The sequence below is a fragment of the Macaca mulatta genome, chromosome 13 (genome assembly GCF_049350105.2).
Source record: "Macaca mulatta isolate MMU2019108-1 chromosome 13, T2T-MMU8v2.0, whole genome shotgun sequence".
NCBI classification, from domain to species: Eukaryota; Metazoa; Chordata; class Mammalia; order Primates; family Cercopithecidae; genus Macaca; species Macaca mulatta.
Window position 1 is genome coordinate 6907221 of NC_133418.1, and position 6000 is coordinate 6913220.

Sequence of the window (6000 nt, forward strand, 5' to 3'; positions counted from 1 at the left end):
CAAAGTGCTGGAATTACAGGCATGAGCCACCATGCCCAGCCTAAATGTTTCTTTCTGAGAAACTGGAATTTGTTAACCTCTTTCTTCTTCCTCTCAGTTCCTTTGGCCTCTGGGGGTAGGCTTACCTGCTTACCACAGAAAAAAGAGGTAAGACAGGAAATTTTATTAAAAAAAAAGTTTTTTAATTTTTAGTTTTTTATTTTTTGAGATGGAGTCTTGCTCTGTTGCTGAGGCTGGAGTATTGTGGCATGATCTTGGCTCACTGCAACCCCCACCTCCCAGGTTCAAGCGATTCTCCTGCCTCAGCCTCCTGAGTCTCTGGGAATTACAGGCACCTGCCACCATGCCCGGCTAATGTTTGTATTTTTACTGGAGATGGCATTTCACCATGTTGGCCAGGCTGATCTCAAACTCCTGACCTCAAGTGATCTGCCTGCTTCAGGCTCCCAAAGTGCTGGGAGGAAATTTTCTCATGTTTCATGGTTGGGTGAGGGGGTGTCAATAGATTAATATATCAAGAAATAGAGTTATAAGCCTGTATTACCTAGATAATATGTGCATCCACCCAAAGAATACAGAAAATAGTTAAATGTGATTATCCTGGAGAGCGGGACTGCTTCATGGAGAGCAAGGCTTTGCTCATTTAATATTATTCTATAGCTCAGGAATCAGTTAACTATGACGCACAGGCTGGCTGCCTCTTTTGTAAATAAAGTTTTATTGGAACATAGTCACACTCATTTGTATAAATATGTGGATGTATGAGTGTATGAATGACTTTGTGTTGATAATGGCAGAGTTGAGTAGTTGTGACAGAGACCACATAGCTTAAATATTTGTCATTTGGCCTTTTAAGAAAAAATTTGCTGACCTTTGCTATAGACTAGGATTAAACAAACAAACAAACAAACCCATATGTATGCTTTATGCTGATTTAAAAAAAAAATTAAAGTGGGGGAAAGTCTAAACTGCCCACTTTTCAAAGCCCATTTCCAAACCACTGTAGACTTGAACTCTAGGTTATAGAAACCTCCACATAACTTCTTTTCATTCCTAAATTGTCTCTAGTCACATGCATTTGATCCTGGAACTGGAATATTCACCATATTGTTTTATCTAATATTTCCAGCTCTCAATAGCAACAACAAAAATGTGGCATACAAAAAACCATGAAAAACACAGTCTAAAGAGATGAAGCAACCATTGGGACCAGACCACATATGACACAGATGTTGGAGCTATCAGACATTAATTATGATTAATATGTTAAAGGACCTAAAGGAAAAGGTAGACAGCATGCAAGACCAGATAGGCAATTTCAGCAGAGAAATGGAAACCATTATAAAGAATCAAATGGAAATACTAGAAACAAAACACAGTAATGGAGATGAGATGTGCTTTTGACGGGCCCATCAGTATAATTGATAGAGCTGAGTAAAGAATAAGTAAACTTAAACATATTACCCAAAATAAAATGCAAAGGGGAATAAAGCAAAAAAAATCTCAAGACAGTACAGATAATCCAAGAACTGTAGAACAATATCAGAAATATCAGACAGTCTAATATAAGCATAACTGGAATTCCAGAAGAAGAAGAAAGAGAAAATTGGGCAGAAAACATATCTGAGAAAAATAGTGGCTGGAAACTTTTGAAAATTAGTGACAGAGCTTTATGCAGTGGCAGTATCATAGCCAATGAGGTTTATCTGAGGTGTGATTATTGCTAACTGAAAACTTTTCCTAATACTCCACCATGATGACTTGAAATACAGTCAGCACTGGCAATTTTTGACAGTCTGTACAGACACTGAACTTTATAGTTAAAAACTTAGCTAGAGACACAGAATCAAAGATCTAAGAATACCAGAGCACACCAGCAGGATAAATACCAAAAACAAAGAAACAAACATACCTAGACATATCATGTGTAAATTGCTGCAACTCAAAGACAAAGAGAAACTCTTGAAGGTGATCAGAGAAACTAAACATGCTATCTATTGAGGAACAAGGATAAGAATTACAACAGACTTCTGTCAGAAACCATGCAAACCAGAAGACAATGGATTAACATCTTTAAAGTACTAAGTGAAAAAAAAAAAAAAAAAGGCTGGCAATCCAAACTTCTATACCTACTTAGAATATCCTTAAAAAGATATGAGAAGTGAAAACCTTCTCAGGCAGACAGAGATTGAGGAAATTCATTGCCAGTAAACCTACCCTACCATAAATATTAAAGGTAGATCTTTAGGCCAGGTGCAGTGGCTCACGCCTGTAATCCCAGCACTTTGGGAGGCCAAGACGGGCAGATCACAATGTCAGGAGATTGAGACCATCCTGGCTAACATAGTGAAACTCTGTCTGTACTAAAAATACAAAAAAAATTAGCTGGGCCTGGTGGCAGGTGCCTGTAGTCCCAGCTACTTGGGAGGCTGAGGCAGGAGAATGGCGTGAACCCAGGAGGGCTTGCAGTGAGCAGAGATCGCATGACCGCACTCCAGCCTGGGTGACAGAGCAAGATTCTATCTCAAAAAAATAAATAAATAAATAAAAATAAAGGTAGATCTTTAGGGAGAAGGAATATGATAAAAGTCAAAAGAGCATCAGAAATGAAATAAATAAAAGCAAAGTAAAACATTTTTTCTTTATTTATATTTCCTCTAAAAGATAACTGTTAAAAGCAAACACAGTAACAATAGAATATGTGTTTATAACATACGGAAAAGTGAAATGTATGGCAAACAAGGCACAAGAAACGGGAAGGAAGAATTGGAAATATATTTTTATAAAACCCTTACAATAACTGTGGAATTGCATAATGTTATTTGAAGGCATACTCAGATTATTTTAAAATGTATATTTTAAATGCTAGAGCAACCACTAAAACTGTTTTTAAAGTATAAATGAGATAAAATGGAGTGATAGAAATACTTTAATAGAGGGGATATTCAATATTGATATATTAATAGAAGTGATAAAATTGAATCATAAAATATACTTCTGGTCTGGGCAACATAGGAAGACTCTACATATGAAAATAAAATTAGCATGATGGTACATACCTGTAGTTTGAGAGGCTGAGGTGGCAGGATTGCTTGTGCCTCAGAGGTTGAGGCTGCAGCGAGCTGTGATTGAGCTACTGCACTCCAGATTAAATGGCAGAGTGAGATACTCTCAAAATAAAATAAAATAATAGAAAAATAAACACAGAGAAGGTTGTAAAAGAGAAAAAAGGAACAAACAACAAACAGAACAAATAGAAAACAACTAGTAACATGGTAAATTTAAATCTAACCATATCAATAACCATTTAAAATATGAATGATCTAAACATGCCAATTAAAAGACTATGACTGAATAAAAAAGCATGCCTCAACTTCATACTGTCTACAATAAACCCACTTTAAAGATAAGACATACATAGATTAAAAGTAAATGGATGGAGGCTGGGCACGGTGGCTCATGCCTGTAATCCCAGCACTTTGGGAGGCCAAGGCAGGCAGATCACTTGAGGCCAGGAGTTTGAGACCAGCCTGGCCAACATGGCAAAATCTCGTCTTTACAAGTAAAAAATAAAAAAAGGAAATAGCTGGAGAAATGTACACTATGCAAACACCAGCCAAAAGAAAGTTGGAGTAGCTGTATTAATTTTAAAGTAAACTTAAGAACAAGGAAGATAATCAGGAATAGAGGCATTATATAGTAATAAAGGGTCAATTCTCCAAGAAGACATAACAGTTCTCTACGTGTTCGCACCTAACCACAGAGGCTTCAAAATACACAAGACAAAAACTAACAGATTTGGAAGGAGAAATAGAGAAATCCACAACTGCAGTCTGAGAGTTCAACACTCCTCTTTCAGTAAATGATGGAACAAGTAGGCAGAAAAATCAGTAAGGATACAAATGACCCAAACAACACGACCAACCAATTGGATCTGATTAACATTTATAGGACTTTTCGCCCAACAACAGCATTTCTCAAGTGTACATGGAACATTAATTAGCCAAGAACATTTGCCATATTTTGGGCCACAGAATGCCCATGTAAAGGCAATATTCCATGTAACAGGTAGTTGTGGTCTGATCTGTAGCCGAGAAGAGCAGGTTTGGATAGTTTGAAACAAAGTTCCTCTTTTCTTTTACCTGTCTCCTTCTTTCCATCTCTGCAGCTCTTCCACTCCCACTAAGAAATACTGCATGGAAACATTCATGTAGCTAATTACCTTGTTTATTAATCCTTTCAACAGACGTTAGCTAGACACCTACTGTGTACCAGGTGCACCACCATACTGGCGATTGACTGGGTGTAAAGTAAAAGATGGCACTGCCGGGGCTGGTGAGTGCCTCGCAAATGAAGACTGTAGCCTTCTGCAGACTGACTCAAAGCAATGTCCTGAGAAGGAGGGAGGGGCATAGGGACTGAAGGTATCGGAAACTAGGGAGAGCGAAGAGAACTAAAAATGGAAGATGATTCTTTCTCTTTCTTTCCTTTTTGTTTTTGGAGACAGTCTCGCCCTGTCACCCAGGCTAGAGTACAGTGGCACGATCTCAGCTTACTGCAATCTCCACCTCCCAGGTTCAAGAGATTCTCATGCCTCAGCCTCTGGAGTAGCTGGGATTATAGGCATGCACCACCATGCCGGCTAATTGTTTTATTTTTGGTAGAGACAAGGTTTCGCCATGTTGGCCAGGCTGAACTGGAACTCCTGACCTCGTGATCCACCTGCCTTAAGTATCAAAAATAAGCTGGCCTTATTTGTGGCTGACCACAAAGGCTTAGAGTTGGTGGGGCCCAAGAAGTCACCTCTCCTAGCCCAGACCTAGAGAGGCAACCCCAATCCTAAATGTAGACCACACTAGACTTGTACGTTAGTTTATCAGGACTGCCATAACACAGTATCCCAGACTGGGCAGCTTAAACAAGATAAATTATTTTTTTCATAATTCTAGAGGCTGAAAGTCAAAAATCAAGGTGTCAGCAGGGTTGGTTTTTTCTGAGGCCTTTCCTTGGCTTGTAGATGGCCATCTCTGTCTTCATCTGGTCTTCCTTCAGTGTGTGTCTGTGTCCTAATCTCCTTTTCTTCTTGGTACACCAGTCATACTGGATTAGGGCCCACACTAGTGACTTCATTCTACTTTGATTACCTCTTTAAAGACCCTATCTCCAAATACAGCCAATTCTGAGGCATTAGGCTTAAAACTTCCACATATGAATTTTGAGGGACCCAATTGAGCCTATAGTTTAACTCTGAAGCCCGGCATCCCATGGGAAGAGATCATAGAGAGAAGAAAGCTCTGAAACCCTGCGATGGCCAGAGCAGAGGTGTCCAGTGGATACACGGAACTGTTGCCTGTAAGGGCAGCAACTGCTGGGATCCAGGTCCCCTGCAGTCACATTCAGGATCCCCATTGATCCAAGACACATCTGTCTCTAGCCAGTGCCAGGAAAGCCGGCTCTGATCTTGGCCACTGAGAGTTTAGTGCCCAGCCCTATATCCTTTGTAAACTCCTCATTTCAGCACCACTGGTGGACAGTGCTCTGAGTGGAAAGGGTAATTTGAGGCAGAGGCTCCGGTGGGCGGCCCTACACCCAGCGTTATGGCGGGCATCCAGCCACTGCCTCCTGCTCTGCCTCGTGGGAGCCTGGGCAGCCCGCACTGGCGGAAGCACCTGATCCTTATAGATGAGATGGTAAGTGGGGCGGCAGGGGTAAGTGGTGATGAAAACAATCCCTCCGCCCGCTCCTTGGGAGAGATGGAGAATCTAAATATAAAGGCTTCTGCTCCTGAAAGATTGGGTTTATTTTGTCTAAAGGACTCCTTAGTGATTTGCTTCCAGTTTCCTTTGTCTCTGCAGCAATTTTGCATTATCCTAAGTCTGATGGCAGAATTCTTATTCCCATGGGAAATCTTTCAGGCGCAACTTGTTCTTTCTGGATCGTGAGCTCAATGTTGAATTTCAGTTTTTCTGCAAGTGGAATAGCAGCTGTCACACTGGACAT

General features: G+C 40.3%; 1 non-coding gene across 1 annotated transcript; it reads left to right on the forward strand.

Annotated features, from left to right (window-relative positions):
* Positions 1–1666: 1666 nt before the first annotated feature.
* On the forward strand, positions 1667–1805 carry LOC114672068 (U4 spliceosomal RNA). The gene has a single exon (XR_003722258.1). It is a non-coding gene; the product is annotated as a U4 spliceosomal RNA (small nuclear RNA).
* The last annotated feature ends 4195 nt before the right edge of the window (positions 1806–6000 follow it).